Source organism: Argopecten irradians, chromosome 14 (genome assembly GCF_041381155.1).
Source record: "Argopecten irradians isolate NY chromosome 14, Ai_NY, whole genome shotgun sequence".
Lineage (NCBI taxonomy): Eukaryota > Metazoa > Mollusca > Bivalvia > Pectinida > Pectinidae > Argopecten > Argopecten irradians.
Genome location: NC_091147.1, coordinates 7,804,545 through 7,817,152, shown reverse-complemented (window position 1 = coordinate 7,817,152; position 12,608 = coordinate 7,804,545). Strand labels below are relative to the sequence as shown.

The 12,608-nt window shown below is 34.6% G+C and overlaps 2 non-coding genes across 2 annotated transcripts; both read left to right on the top strand.

The window, feature by feature from the left end:
- Positions 1 to 2,500: 2,500 nt before the first annotated feature.
- Trnas-uga (transfer RNA serine (anticodon UGA)) lies at positions 2,501 to 2,582 on the top strand. Its single transcript has one exon. It is a non-coding gene; the product is annotated as a tRNA-Ser (tRNA).
- A 745-nt stretch (positions 2,583 to 3,327) lies between these two features.
- Trnas-uga (transfer RNA serine (anticodon UGA)) lies at positions 3,328 to 3,409 on the top strand. The gene has a single exon. It is a non-coding gene; the product is annotated as a tRNA-Ser (tRNA).
- The last annotated feature ends 9,199 nt before the right edge of the window (positions 3,410 to 12,608 follow it).

The window sequence follows — 12,608 nt, the reverse complement described above, 5'->3', positions numbered from 1 at the left end:
GCCAGGTCCCTGTGCACATGACAGCCCATTCTTAAATGACCCTGGCTGTTAATAGGCGTTGATCCAATCAACCTGTTGCCCTTATTGCATGATCGTAAAAGCCGACTAAATTCAAGATCTAATATTTTCATCTCTTCCTACCTGATTTTGATCTTCCTTACATCTCCCTTGACACCGCCTCACTTTTGGACTTTTATTCAACGCTCGTCCATGTGAGGTATGATTTGGGTTCTGTCCAATGGCATGGACACACCATAGTCTTTAAAAGTGGTGTTTTCTGCGCCTGCTTGGCGCTAAGCATACAGGGAGTGGGACGACTGGTTCGCCTGTTGTCAGTATAATGCTACCGAGTTGGGTGTGTTGCTTGGTGTCGTTGTTGGTTTGCTTCGGTGATATACAACTGTAGCTCTATAAAAAGGGCAACAGTTCTAATATACAAGAAGACACAGCACAAATATCTCGCGCTATACACACGCTACACATTGCATTCATGAGAACCGTCCTGACATGATCATAGCTGTTAATAGGACATTAATAATCAATCAATCAAACAAACAGATCCAATCAACCAAACCAAGCCAAATCAATTCCGCTTGACAGGCGCTCTAAAATAGAAACGTTATCATACAAACCTCATATATGAAATTAATAAGAACGGAGAGTATTATTCAGCATATCGTCCCTGTTTACCTCTATACTGCAGATGAAGATATATACACTAGCAGTATCCTGAGGTGAAGGACTGCAGTTTACTGACCTGATTTCTAACGTGTATATATATGCTGTAAGTCAATACGGCAGACAATCTCGTCATAATAAAACCGAAGGAGAGGGTAAAATATCACATGAATGGGAGTAACCATCGACCTTCTACCAGATCAATGATGGCTTTCAAATATAGAAATGTTATTATCTATCTTACATAAAGATGACATCACTTGTATCAGATAGCTACCGATCATTATATTCCCTTGGCATTAACGACTTATATTACAGTGATTGCTCTTGATCTGTTTCATTGTGGATATCAGTTAAAAAGGCTCTCGGTTGCTACTCTTAACGTGCCAACGAACTGTTATGTACTTAATACATTACATTGTTTTTAGTCCTTATTGGATTACGTTTCGTTGTCAATGGGCTATTGTTCCGCCCCATTATGTATTCCCTGTGAACATCATAGTGTTTATTATATTGGTATTCTGTTATTCTTTGCAATGTAAACATGCATTGTTACCCCTCTTACTCAGTTGATATATGAAGCAATAAAAAACAAAATCAATATATCACGTCAATTTCGTCCATAAAATATATACAAACACATAATTCAATACCCATCACATCTGACCGAGACATGGCAAGAAAATTAAAAAATGAGTACATTTAACTTTGACCAGGAAGACATTCAACCCTACAGCAACACTTCGAGATACTGGATCCTCGATACCCCAGGCCTTATCGCGGTAGGGAATGATAACACTGACATTTTCAATTATTTATGTCAGGCTCTTAACTGTTCAAATTACTTCCTACTTTTTACATGTATCTTTTTTCTATAATGTACTTTGAAAACATACCGTCAATATTTAATTTGTTTTTAACGATCTCAGTTTTTGTTGTGTTTTAAATAGTCACGCAGTATCCTCTTCACAATCAGCCAGACCATGATTTGTGTGCGGTTTATTTTTTGATATTTTCATGTATTTGGGGTTTTCATTCTAACCAAGATTAGGATAATATTTTAGGTATAATCATAACAACTTGCATATACATATTTTGAAGAAAATCTATCGCCACAATGTGACAACTGACCTTATTAGACCATGTCTTCTTTCGGTATGTAACGTACAAACTACATCCACCTACGTCCAATGACGCATCATTGGTCATCACAGTGGCCAAGACACATAAGAGGGCAGGTAAACGCGCGCGAGGTAGTCGCGAGCCTCAGGTAAATTTAACGTCAATGTAAATCGCTACAGGTAAGTGTATTTGTGTATGATTGATAGTATGTTATGATGTCATCACCTCTCTCACCTGTAGAAGACGTAGTTAGACTGTGCTGATTTGTTAATGATTCACCAGATTTATGTTCTTCAAGTACAGAAAAGACTAGTGTTTTAGAGGACATTGGATCAGAATTTATATATAATAATTTACCTGGCGGTAAAAGTGTTATTTCCTTGATTTGTCATTAGCAAAATTGCAGTATTTCTGCTATTTACTATGTTGTTTTTTACAGTACCTTAAGGTCTTATTTTAATACTTTTTCCAATTTATAGCATAAAATATGAATACGTCTTATTGATTTCAATTTGAGTTTTGTTACATTACAGTGGATAAAAATTAAGTGAAATGAAACAAGCAATAAAAGAACCTAGCAATACACATAACATTGAGAGATATACATTATATGTTAAATAGCTGGTTGTTTGATTATCAAATATTATACACGTGTCTAGGTGTATACAGTGTAGTTATAATAGCATGTTATGAAATATCTGTCACGATGGCCGAGTGGTTAAGGCGTTGGACTTGAAATCCAATGGGATCTTCCCGCGCAGGTTCGAACCCTGCTCGTGACGTCATTTTTAATTTTATTTGCTGCTTTTGTGAAAAAGTGATCAGCATTAAAACGTGTATACCAGTGGCGTAAATCACGTATCTTAGTTGCCAGACAACGTGTTCGCCTATCATACAATACGTTTTGGTGATGCCTGCAAATATTTAATCATATATTCGAAGTTAAAATTTGATCACAATGATTAACGAATTAACATATTTGACCCCTTTGATATTAAATGAGAGTCACCATTATTTAGTCATTATTAAGTAATCTTTAAATCCCTACATTGCAGCATGTGTCATGCACAATATCAGTTCTTTGCACCTTTTAGGTCTTGCGAAGGAATTGTTTAAACTTTTGTGCCTCCTTTGACCTTCATTTAGGGTCAAGGTCATCCATTTTAGCAAATATGATAGCCCCTCATCCTAGAAAGCTAAACGTCCAATATACGGTATATTAGCTTTTCAGAAAAAGGTTATTTTAATATTTCACCTTGTGACCTTGAATGAATGTTATGGTCATCCATATAACCAAACTTTATATATCTCATTCCAGTATGATACAGGTCCAATATTAGGTCTATGCGCCTTTTTGGTTCTGAGAAGAAGTCGTTAAACAGAAAAGCTGAATCAAGAAATGAACTATCTTCCATTGTCTAATTACACCAAATTAGTGATCATTGAGTTAACAACACATATTTATATCGAGTATATGAGCCACACAAATCCATATTGCCAGCTGCCTTGATATCTGATTACTCATCAGTCACGATGGCCGAGTGGTTAAGGCGTTGGACTTGAAATCCAATGGGATCTTCCCGCGCAGGTTCGAACCCTGCTCGTGACGTTACATTTTTTATAATTGATATGTTAATTTTATAAAAAAAAATATGAACGAACATCACATATGCATATTAAATGTTTTCTACAATAGTTCAAGGTTGTAAAGACAACATCACAACGATAAACGAATTCAGTTTTATCGACATTTTTAAGTCTGTTATCTATGGCCACCGCTCAAGGTCGCCGTTATCTCAGTTATGGTAGTATGATATTGCGCCGTAGTTTTAAAGAGGGTCGGTATCTCGTTATACCAGGATGTGTTCAACTAAACGACATAAAAGGATGGCACTTTTACACTTTTAAAATACCATGACATGTCTTGATCTTATGATTAAAACAACAATATAACTACTGACTTTTGATTACCTTTTATTTCTATCTGTTCATTTAACAGTTTATTACCGAAGGAGTTCCACTAGAGCGAATTTTAAAACAAAGTTGTGTTTGCTGACGCCATTCATTTCTTCTTCCGTTTACCTACTTAAATAGGATCTATTTCATTTCGTATTTTTATTATTAGAGTTTGCTCCTGTGAATGGAATGCTTTATCAACACCGTAAAGATCGACGAGGCTAATAAACTGTGCCTATTTTCCTGGTTTGAATATACAAGAGACTGACTGATTTTGCAGTCTATTTCATTTGCGATCCCACAGAAGTCAATGGTTCAAATTCATTAACGCCACAAGCAACAATGGACACATAGCAATTTGGACAGATAAAAAGGGCGACACAAAAGAGTTTTAAGTGAACAGGGTTATAATAATATGCATAAAATCCTAAGGATGAGATTCTCTGTCTGATTCAATAATACAATGCAAAAGGAGAATGGGCCAATGCTAAGCCTGTAATTTAATATGACCTTTAGAACAATATCAATGTAATTTGTATTTGATATAGCATGTTGTGTTCTCATTTCGAACCATCCTACATAGGGTTAACGGGTCTACTACAAAAGGTGGAAAAAGAAATAAATGTGTGATTGGGCATTGTGCTGGTTTTTTGTTGTATTATTTTATGAGTAATCAATGACACATGGTGATGATGACCTGGTTTTCCATATTTAATTTGTCACCTAGATTGTTGTAGCTTTTTCGGCCTGTGTTCAGGTCGTTAATTCCCGATAGCCTCTAGTGCGCCTAGCGTGTCTGTTTCATCTGACGCTTTGATTCATTCAGACTTTCTGTTTGTGTCCAACGATAATGTAAACCCGGATACAGTATCAGTCATACTGTATGATTCAGTCATTTAGAGTGAGACAATCTGCACCGGTCAGTGCAGTTCAGTAAGTCACATAAACCTTTAATCCCGCTTCTCTTATTTAGATTTAAAAGTGTTTTATTCATCGATTTCTTCAATATTCTAACATCCATTACTCAATTAAATCTTCTTCATACTTTTTTCGATATTGGATTACATGAACTATCTTTAATTTTGATTGATTTTGGTGAGTTCAAAGTATTGTATTTTGGGTATACATTCCCTATCATATATACTTACAAAACATTTTTTATTATCTTAACTCTATGTAAACTTTACATCGATTTCTGACTATAGCTCGTCCCAGTAAAAGATTTGTCATGAAGGTAGTAAAACTCTTAAAGTTCTCACTATGATTCATTCATTTTGTTATCGACTCTGGTTTTGACTGATGTCTTCACCAATGGTCATTTCTCTGTTTTGCTACCTTTTTGTGCCAGTTAAAGTTGTGGTATCTTTGTTTTTCTTCGTTATAATCTATTTCTTGTGTTTTAGTTAAATATTGAATGTAATGAGCATATGGTTAGTTTATATTTATTATAAATGAAGTGATAAGCAATTGCAGAGAGTAAAAATAATTACAGTATTGGCAAATGTATCAAATTTCTCGAGCAAAAAATGATGAAAAATGCCTTTTTCCCCGTGCATCACATTGCCTGTCTAACAATGACATGTAAGCAATGCAAGCAAGGATCCTCCTGTCAGGGTAACTAGAACATACTGAGTGATAGAAATTGAAAATTATCTTTGAATCCAGTCCAGAAAATTACCCATAGAAGTTCCCTATTTGGAGTAAAGTTGCCATACATTTTACATAGTAAACTTAAATATTAGATCACAACAATAAATTTTTAATTAGAATTTGTCGCAGATACAACACCTCAAAATGTAACACACTTTTTCTCCGGCCTCAAAATGTCGTCTGCTGGTCTCAGATTACAGCAGGAAATCTCATTACAACAGATAAGGTTTAAATCTATCATATACTGTTACATACAACGCATACAAATGCACTTTTCACAATAAAGGGACTTTCTTATTGCAACAGAATATACAATTGATATCTAGCAATCAAACGTTATAAAAAAGAGGCAAAGCGCAGACGAAGTGTTTTTCAGACAGATTGCAAAGATCAACTGTACGGCAGTATGTATGTTAGTTTAGTTTTACGTTATATTAACAAAGCCAAGGTCATATATGGACATGCTAGGAGAACATCGGAATGCCGGAGAAATAAAAAAAAATCAGACTCGTTTATTGAATCTCATTTGAAATCAACCTCAGTCTTTAAATTAAAGATGCTCCCCCTCCAACAGAGCATAAACGGTACTCGTCATTTGAACAATAATGGGTTTTTAATCGTGCATATATTTGCCTAATTAACACAAAAATATTATAAAATAATTCATTTTGCATTTGGTGCACGCGCAATCAGTACTTCATTACGTATAAGACATAGTGCCACCGATTTTTTTCGGGATGCAATTGATTATTTTCAATATTTTTATCTTGACGTAAAATTAGAAGCAAAAACTTTTCAATGGGGTAATGGTGTAAAGTAAGTAGCATTTGTAACTAATAAAATTACTAAATCGTCTACTCCTGTTTTATGATAGAGAAAAAGAAATAATCTGTCATCGGTGGAGCATCTTTAAATACACCTTCTTGAGAAAAGTTTTAGTTAGATTTCGTTTGCTTTTACATTGTATACATTTATTTCTTGTCGAAAGCTATCATAAAATTCGAGCTCACGAATAAAATTCGCAACAATGGATCATAACTTTAGTACAGATATGAAAGACACTGAAATAATATTATATCATAAATACCTTTAAGAATATAAGACCATCGAAGGACACCCGCGACACCTGACGACTGTAGTTGCTATGAGACCGTCTTAGACATACGTAAAAAATATGGCAAATTATCGATTGTGTTCGTCACATCGCATAAAACGTGAGCGAGCAGAGCGGTTCGTGGGTGGAGTGTGTTATACAGTTTAATCTTTTTATTATAATTTCTCGTCTCGATAGGTCATCAGGGATTCTCACTGTCAAATGGCGAAATGAAATAAAATAGCAATTCATTTCACTAAATATTGTCACCAAGAAATTACTTCGTTTTAGTCTGTGCAATATATATACATGTTCACCGTCTACACGTCCATATACTAGCTGTTTAAGTTCATCTCTTCAGACTTTGTAATACTTTGTATCGCTATCCCTGAAATCTCTTAACTTAAGCACGATGATCCCAATGAAATTTATTGATTTTTAAGGAAAGGATATCAAACCTATATGCTACCAGGTAATTTGTATCTGGAGGTAACAATGCAAACATCGTACACATCGACAAATGATAGAGAATCACGGTTTGTGTGATAATGTCCTAACAAAGGATATCAAAATATGCTAATACAAGTTAAATACCCAATAATTATTTTGATAATAAATTAAGCATTTGGGGCTTGGATATGGACCATGTGTTATTAAGGAGTGCAGTTAAAGAAAAACCTTTTCAAAGACAGTTAGATACATGTATAGTCAGAAGGAAGTGTCATTCGCCTTTACTGCACCCTCTTGTGTCGAATAGGGTTTTCCTACTGATAAATTAATGGATGTAAAGATGTTACGATATTGTGTGTGGCATACCGCATCACAGAGAAACGGTAGACTATGTCTACAGCTCCAAAAGATACAAAAAGACGATATCTATCAATAATCGAAAGTTACAACCGGAAGTGATGTAACCACTCCGGAAAATACTGAACTGGAAATGATCGGAAATGATCTAGATCGTCGAAGGATGATCAGTCGTCTTTTTGAAAAAAAAATGTATTTTTTGAAGAAATCATCTTTCATAGTTGATTGACGTGTGTGAAATATTAAAGATGTTTACCTACAGGCCCTACCAAACACAGTAACAGACCTCCATGTTTGCACTGTATAGCACGGTAGGGCGTGTGACCTGGTTGTACTTATTGCACTCGAGACAGCGAGAACACAGAAAGAGAAACACTTTAACATCATCAGAAGCGCAATTTGGTTGTGGAACTACGTCTTTGCTTTTTGTGAAGTGTTTCTGGGTATTCATTCAACTTGTGAACAAAGCATTGTTGTACACAGTGGAATCGTGTAACATTTTTGTTACGTAATGCCTCCAAAACATGTCGTTAGCACTGTTACAGTCTCGCTGGGGCTCCCCAAAGGTTAACTATATTTTTCTGGTAAATACATTGTTTGTATTACGGAAACTGTAAAAAAAGGAAACCTATGGTTAGGATAATCTGAGTATGCTTTTTGTAGTTTGATAACATATTTATTGTATTTAACTTTTAACGCCAATGGCACTGTCATGGATGTTTAGCTAATTTTATATGTTAAGTAGATTTGAATGTTCTCCATATTATGTGTTTAAGCAAGTCATTAATTAGCAGCCAGGTTACTGTTCCTGTTCTGTGCCCCATTTTCATGCACAAACATCTTTCAATCAAGTTTTTGTATGCTTTAAAAATTATTTTGAATGTCATAACTGAAATCTGTTTGAAAATGTTTAATTAATTTTAATCAGTCTTGCTGTAATTGGTTACACGTGTAGAAAAACAACTTTCGTTAAAATCTTATGTTAATTATATTTCACACAAGAATAGCATGGACGTCGTACATTTTTCACAAAGTTTTTTTCCCTTTTAAACGTCATTCGTACCAAATTATTACTAAATGTGTACCTTATTCACTTGCATACACATCATTTGTCCGTTTGGATAATTTAGAGATGAATACATTATCGATGAAACTCATAGTTTTTTCAAATTATGTAAGATGTATAGTGGTATAGCTCTTAACGTTGTACATTAATATGTACACTAAAGCGTCAGAAATTTAGACATGGAAGATTACGTTTGTGTTAAAACGAAGAAAAACGTTTGATAAGTAGTCGCTAAGATCAAGTTTGTATTTTGATTGTGCTATAATATTCTTTAAAAAGATTATATTCTTGGATTTTTGTTGCTCCGTTTTAAATGCTTGGCTTTGCACTTGTATGAATGTGCACAATTGCTCTAATGATAATCTTACATCACCATATGTAATAAGGATGTACATAATCACAAAAGGAAACAACGAAGACATCAAAGTTAAAATCATCTCGAAAGAAACATTTGTTTTTTACCCGGATCACCTTTAACAACATGAGTTGGCTGTTTCAGTTTGTGTAAAACATAGGCTAGCCCAGTTGAACAATTAACGGGGTGTTTAAGACGATTCACATGTGTATCAAAATAGTATCTAGCACCAACTGTTATACCGGAAAAGCATGTGCGGTCTTAGACAATTTTCTGGACACTTTCCGGGGAGCGTTATATACAATTTCCAGCGGTTCTTTGGAAACCACATGCATGTTGTAGTGTTTTCGATTCGACACATGTCTAGTTTAGGATAGTTCTTGACACTTACAAAACAACACCTACACTACACAATATAGTTTATATATGATTGACACCTCGTTTTTCTCACGGAGTGAAATTATGAATGGTATCCATCCTAGTCCAAAAATATGACAATAGGGTGATAAGACGTCATTCCGTGTACCGATTATGTGTGTCTCAAAGTCCCACCAGGCTAAGAGTCACATAATATATATAGCGTGTACAGTTGTACCTAGGTTCCATAGGAACACACTCATCCAAAACTAACTTGATGAAAGGAGAGTCGATTCATAAACCTCTGTTGGTAATGTATTAGAGGGCATACATACATTTAGGATGGTATTTTTCTATAATTAATCACTTTACTGAGGTTGTAAGGTATGGTAATTTTCGCTCCTCCCTTTATTGTCATGGGAATGACCATGATGTTTATCATTAAACCTTTCGTTATTAAAATATTATTATATTACTTTGTTATTGATAACTGATTTCAATTATCAATGAATGACATTGTTTCTAGGACAGCTTGTTCTGTTCATAATGATTATAAGAGACTCCATATAGTCTTAGTTCGTTCTTTAAATCAATGAATAAGGTATTATTTCAGTTTGTATACGAAGAATAATTTCTGTAATATTATTTTGCCAATGTTTAGTTTGAATTTCGGCTCTTTTCAAGTTGATGATCTGTTTTGGTTTATGAGGTATTATTTCGCTTAATGATCTCAGTGAAATTCCTGTCCATTATATAGGGCTATCTCAATGACGCATACTTCTAGCAACACCGAACAGCAGAAGCGTTATTCGGTCATAACGGAATACACACATATATATAGTCTGTTAATGTCGTACTATTATTTCTTTAAAATATCGTTGGTGAGCAAGCTTACACAAAGTGAATTCCTAATCCTATAGACGATTCTGTCTGAAACACAATAGCCCATGAAAATTACTCAACACTACTGAAAGTCGTACATAGATAACATGCACGCTAATATTTTCGATGCATTGTCGAACTCAAGTAATATAGAGTCGACATTTGCATCTTTATCAATGTTATCGGATAGCATTCTTAGACTAAATATTTGTGAAATACTCCTTAAGTTGCCTCTTAATATCTTTTATTCATGAACCCCTAAGGAAAACGTTTGCACCGAATATATACTGGAGTGAGAAATTGTACCGGTAAAATTATACAGAGCATATATGTGGGATTGGAGATACAATCAGAAATCGTCAAACCATACCACTTACACAGAAACGTAATGATCCGTGAATAAATAATAAAATGTTATAAAACACACCGTTAACGCTGGATGTCGTAAACAAAATGATTAAGGAGACTTGCGTAAAATGTCCGATATCAGATAGGGTACTAAGGACGTCTAATCATATTGATATATGTAAAGTTAAGAGCAAAGCGATGATCTTTATAAATTAATAAGAATGCTTACGTCAATAGTGTAGTAGTTTCAATATGTGATGGACCGTTGAGGGCACGTAATTGTTTTCATATTAAAAGCAGATGATTATTACTTGTAAATCCTATTAATTATAGCATTTTTATCGGGAGAGTTGCACATGATTTATGGGCCGACTGACCCTATCTTCATAAATGGGAGGTCGTCCTTACATGACCATAGCTGTTAATAGGACGTTAATAAATCAAACTAACAAACAAACAAATCAAGTCATTTCGATTTTTTTTGGATTTAAAACAGATGTTGCACTTGCACTGATAGGACAGAAAAATTGATTATGACGACACTTGGTAAAACCTTTATCAACTGTGTTACGTGTACCATTGACGAAGCTTCCAGGACGTCTACACTTGACGATAGTCTGGCTCAGAAGACTGTTGTGTAATCTTGTGTTGGTAATGTATTAGAGGGCATACATATGTACATTTAGGATGGTATTTTTCTATAATTAATCACTTTACTGAGGTTGTAAGGTATGGTAATTTTCGCTCCTCCCTTTATTGTCATGGGAATGACCAAGATGTTTATCATTAAACCTTTCGTTATTAAAATATTATTATATTACTTTGTTATTGATACCTGATTTCAATTATCAATGAATGACATTGTTTCTAGGACAGCTTGTTCTGTTCATAATGATTATAAGAGACTCCATATAGTCTTAGTTCGTTCTTTAAATCAATGAATAAGGTATTATTTCAGTTTGTATACGAAGAATAATTTCTGTAATATTTTTTTGCCAATGTTTAGTTTGAATTTCGGCTCTTTTCAAGTTGATGATCTGTTTTGGTTTATGAGGTATTATTTCGCTTAATGATCTCAGTGAAATTCCTGTCCATTATATAGGGCTATCTCAATGACGCATACTTCTAGCAACACCGAACAGCAGAAGCGTTATTCGGTCATAACGGAATACACACATATATATAGTCTGTTAATGTCGTACTATTATTTCTTTAAAATATCGTTGGTGAGCAAGCTTACACAAAGTGAATTCCTAATCCTATAAACGATTCTGTCTGAAACACAATAGCCCATGAAAATTACTTAACACTACTGAAAGTCGTACATAGATAACATGCACGCTAATATTTTCGATGCATTGTCGAACTCAAGTAATATAGAGTCGACATTTGCATCTTTATCAATGTTATCGGATAGCATTCTTAGACTAAATATTTGTGAAATACTCCTTAAGTTGCCTCTTAATATCTTTTATTCATGAACCCCTAAGGAAAACGTTTGCACCGAATATATACTGGAGTGAGAAATTGTACCGGTAAAATTATACAGAGCATATATGTGGGATTGGAGATACAATCAGAAATCGTCAAACCATACCACTTACACAGAAACGTAATGATCCGTGAATAAATAATAAAATGTTATAAAACACACCGTTAACGCTGGATGTCGTAAACAAAATGATTAAGGAGACTTGCGTAAAATGTCCGATATCAGATAGGGTACTAAGGACGTCTAATCATATTGTTATATGTAAAGTTAAGAGCAAAGCGATGATCTTTATAAATTAATAAGAATGCTTACGTCAATAGTGTAGTAGTTTCAATATGTGATGGACCGTTGAGGGCACGTAATTGTTTTCATATTAAAAGCAGATGATTATTACTTGTAAATCCTATTAATTATAGCATTTTTATCGGGAGAGTTGCACATGATTTATGGGCCGACTGACCCTATCTTCATAAATGGGAGGTCGTCCTTACATGACCATAGCTGTTAATAGGACGTTAATAAATCAAACTAACAAACAAACAAATCAAGTCATTTCGATTTTTTTTGGATTTAAAACAGATGTTGCACTTGCACTGATAGGACAGAAAAATTGATTATGACGACACTTGGTAAAACCTTTATCAACTGTGTTACGTGTACCATTGACGAAGCTTCCAGGACGTCTACACTTGACGATAGTCTGGCTCAGAAGACTGTTGTGTAATGGTCGTCTGTCATTATAATGGCCTCGTCAGCAGCTCCCCGTGGCGTTTGTTATGGTCACACAACCAGGGCAGTGGGT